Below are 4,708 nucleotides of genomic sequence, written 5' to 3'. Positions count from 1 at the left end.
AAACAGCAGACAAACGGCCTGATATGCTCGCGTACCAAAAAGGTACTATTAACATTCACAAAACCCGGTGAATATTCGCTATTGGCCATGCTTGCCAGACACGTAGTGCAATTTTGACCTGCTTGTATTGATACTTTTTTGGTCTTCAAACTTTTATCAAGTCGTCTTCTCGCATATTTTTACTCTTTTTTGGAGTTATTTAATTATTTAGCGATTAAACTCACTTTTTTCTTGTGGTTTGGCAACTGAGCGGCGCGCTTAAGTAGTTTGGCGGGAAGTTTTTCTCATTTTATGACCGGAAAAATTAAATATTTCTTTTTATTGGTAAAACTCTTTTTTCTCGTACGGAACACTATTTAATCAATGACCGTGTTGGTGGCATTCGGTCAGTGACTTGATATCGTAGGATATCAGGACAGTAATCACGCTTCTGATTGGCTACTTGCGGATTTGGGTACGGTAATGGGAGATATTGGGCACTAGTTAAAGGCTATTTCCAACAGTACGAAATGTGTACCTTCCAAAAGACCGTTTGAGGAGAAGAAATCAAATCAGACGGTTGAAGTGAATTATTGTACTTAAAGCCTAATAACCACAGAATATAATGCAGTGAAATTTATTTTCAGAAGTCTTTTTTCTTGTGGAACTGGTCAATCAAAGTCAGCTAATTAAATATGCATAAATTAGTGAAAAATGGCCATTTTTGCAAAAGGTGCCATAACTTGAAGGGAATAAAATATTTTGAGCTGATGTTTTGTCACAGTAAATAGCTCACCATACCCAACATTTATGCTAAGTTTGGGCGAAATCGGTGATATGAGCTGTATCATTTGTTGCCTGGTCCTCTTATGGATACACTCTTAAGCACTTGTTTCGGAACTTGGACTGTCTGCATGCGCTGAATGGGTCTTGAACTTTGTGCAAGAGATGGGTGTAAGAACTAACCTGATAAGGGGTTGGTTCCACTCAACAAAATCTCTTCCTGAGTTTCTTGATCTGTGAAGCAAAGACTGTCCTCTAACAAATTAAAACGAGCTTAAGCACTTGTTTCGGAACCTGGACTGTCTGCATGCGCTGAATGGGTCTTGAACTTTGTGCAAGAGATGGGTGTAAGAACTGACCTGATAAGGGGTTGGTTCCACTCAACAAAATCTCTTCCTGAGTTTCTTGATCTGTGAAGCAAAGACTGTCCTCTATCAAATTAAAACGAGCTTAAGCACTTGTTTCGGAACCTGGACTGTCTGCATGCGCTGAATGGGTCTTGAACTCTGTACAAGAGATGGGTGTAAGAGCTGACCTGATAAGGGGTTGGTTCCACTCAACAAAATCTCTTCCTGAGTTGCCTGATCTGTGAAGCAAAGACTGGTCCTCCAGCAAATTAAAACTTGTTTCGGAACCTGGACTGTCTGCATGCGTTGAACGGGTCTAGAACTTTGTACAAGAGATGGGTGTAAGAGCTGACCTGATAAGGGGTTGGCTCCACCCAACAAAATCTCTTCCTGAGTTTCTTGATCTGTAAAGCAAAGACTGGTCCCACACAAAATTTAAGTAGTAGATAAAATATGAGCGGGAGATCTGTATGGGCGGTTGCAATGGCGAGCCGATAGGCTCGTGAAATGAAAACAATAAATTGAATGCAAAGTATTGTTATGCGAATCAGTATAGATCTGTATCAAAAGTTAATGAATACTAATTAGCTGAGCAGGAGTTTGTATCAAAAGTTAATTCTATTGTTTGATTTGTATTGGGGTTTACAGTTGTGTACATGTGATCTGAATACTGCGCTGGGTATGGTTTGCACCCTCATGAATAATTAATGAATTTTACAAACGAAGTTAAAAACTTGTTTCGGAACCTGGACTGTCTGCATGCGCTGAATGGGTCTTGAACTTTGTAGAAGAGATGGGTGTAAGAGCTGACCTGATAAGGGGTTGGTTCCACCCAACAAAATCTCTTCCTAAGATTCTTGATCTGTGAAGTAAAGACCGGTCCCACACTGAATTTAAACGAGATAAAGAACTTGTTTTGGAACCTGGACTGTCTGCATGCGTGGAATGAGTCTTGAACTTTGTACAAGAGATGGGTGTAAGAACTCACCTGATAAGGGGCTGGTTCCACCGAGCAAAATCTCTTCCTGAGTTTCGTGTTCTGTGAAGCAAAGACTGTTCTTTCACCAAATTTAAACGAGATTAAAAACTTGTTTCGGAACTTGGACTGTCTGCATGCGCTGAATGGGTCTTGAACTTTGTACAAGAGATGGGTGTAAGAGCTGACCCGATAAGGGGTTGGTTCTACCCAACAAAATCTCTTCCTGAGTTTCTTGATCAGTGAAGCAAAGACTGGTCCTACACCAAATTTAAAAGAGGTAAAGAACTTGTTTTGGAACCTGGACTGTCTGCATGCGTTAAATGTGTCGAACTTTGTACAAGAGATGGGTGTAAGAACTGACCTGATAAGTGGTAGGTTCTGCTCAACAAGATCTCTTTCTGAGTTTCTTGATCTTGTCCCACAATAAAATTTACCAAGATGAGAAATTTGTTTAGGCAGGTCTGGCTTGTCAATTGCACCAACTTTGTATTCTGTTTTTGTGAGTTTAATTAATATTTTCTTACGACAAATACTGTCCCTTCCAGAGGCACAGAAAATGGAAATGCTGCAAAGAAATAGACATCCAGTATGCATCGATTTGTCTTATAAATGGTAAGTGCGCATATCTTGTAATCCATCAATTACTTTCAGTCACACAGTAGTCTTCCTTACAGCAGTAATTTGGGTTCGTCACGCAAGAAATATGAGGCCTTGCGTGACGCCCCAAACAACGGCTGCAAATGAGATAAGTAAAACAGGACACTTTTTGGTGAGAAACGGTGACCAACGTTTTGACCAAACACCCTCAGTTTTTGCTGAGGTGGAGTGGAAAGGTAGTATTTATGGTCAACTCAATTTTTTCTGTGGAGTTACCATTAAAGTTTTCTGTGGTATTTTTGTTTTCGTTCATATCATCCCAGATGCGCCTGGAATTCCCGGGTGGGCGGGGTGGGGGTACTCCCATATTTCGACATTATAGATATATCAGTGGAATAGAGAATCAAATACCAAACATAACACAATTACCTCCTAAGCAAGCCACCAAAAAATTGATGAATTCTGATAATTATTATATAAATATTCAACTAATGAAGTTCATTTTTGAGATGCTTATCTTTGCAAAAGTGATGTAACACATACGTATTTTGTTTTTCCTTTTTACCTATTACATGATTATAGCTGTGTTCACATTTTACCCGAAACTTGTTTAGAATAAACATGTTTAAACGAAAAAATGTTTCACCTAAACATGCTTGTTATTGCATTGTTCACATTAGGTGTGAGTTTCGAACACGTTTCATGCCTGGTGTGTAACTTATGCGGTTTTACGGCTCCTGCATAAATCTTGTACACTTTAACCGAAAATTATAGCTCGAAATTACAACAAAATTTCCATGAAATCTTTGTCTTTCTGCCTATTATCAAGCCCTTCGATGGAGCAGGGCTTTCAAGCATTTAGCAAGGAGACAGTATTGTCAGTATTTGCGCTTTCTTCAGTAAAAGAATAATTTTTTGTGAAGTTTGTTTTTGCATTGCAATGCTGTGCGCTTGTATCCGCCGTCGTAAACTTTCGTGGCGATGTTCTGCCAAATAGTCTGCTTTCTACCCATCGCCGATAATTCCCGTTGTGGCGTTGTATCGCTTCATTAGCCCATCTTTTTGATAAACATTTGGTCTCATAGAAGCTCGAAGAAGGCCCAATTTTGAAGCTTTTGGGCACTCGCCTCCTCACCGCATGTCCGCCATTTTTAACGTGTTTAGTCAGACTAATCATGTTTCAATCATGATTCGCGCACTGCACTGCCAGATGCCGGTGAACACTTTTTACAACAAAACATGTTTCATTCGTGATCAGACTAAAGCTGCGTTCACATTTAACCCGAAACATGTTTAGAATAAACATGTTTCAACGGAACATGTTTCACCAAAACATGCTTGTTATTGCATTGTTCACATTAGGTGTTAGTTTCAAACACGTTTCATGCCTGGTGTGTAATTTATGCGGCTTCACGGTTCTTGCATAAATCTTGACCGTAAAAATATCCCGGAAAAATATAGCTCGAAATTACAATAAAGTTTCCATTAAATCTTTGTCTTTCTGTCTATTTTCAAGCCCTTCGATGAAGCAGGGCTTTCAAGCGTTTAGAAAGAAGACAGTATTGTCCGAATTTGCGCTCTCGGTCGGTAGCAGAAAATTTTTATTTTGTGAAGTTTGTTTTTCAATTGCAATGCTGCAATGCTGAGCGCTTGTAGCCGCCGTCGTAAACTTTCGTGGCGATATTCTGCCAAATATTCTGCTTTCTATCCGTCACCGATAATTCATATTGTATCGCTTTATTAGCCCATATTTTAAATAAACATTTGGTCTCATAGAAAGCCCAAATTTGAAGCTTTTGGGCACTCGCCTTCTCACCGCATGCCCGCCATTTTTAACTTGTTTAGTCTGATCATGATTGAAACTACCTCGTAAGGTAGTTTCAATCATGATCAGACTAAACATGTTTCAATCATGATTCGCGCAATGCACTGCCTGATGTGAACACTTTTCACAGCGAAACATGTTTCATTCGTGATCAGACTAATCATGTTTCGGCCTAATGTGAACGCAGCTTAACTCTTT

Source organism: Oculina patagonica, chromosome 12, assembly GCF_052425735.1.
Source record: "Oculina patagonica isolate OP01 chromosome 12, crgOcupat, whole genome shotgun sequence".
Taxonomy (NCBI): domain Eukaryota; kingdom Metazoa; phylum Cnidaria; class Anthozoa; order Scleractinia; family Oculinidae; genus Oculina; species Oculina patagonica.
The sequence above is the reverse complement of the archived record's forward strand: the minus strand, read 5'-3'. Positions refer to the sequence as shown.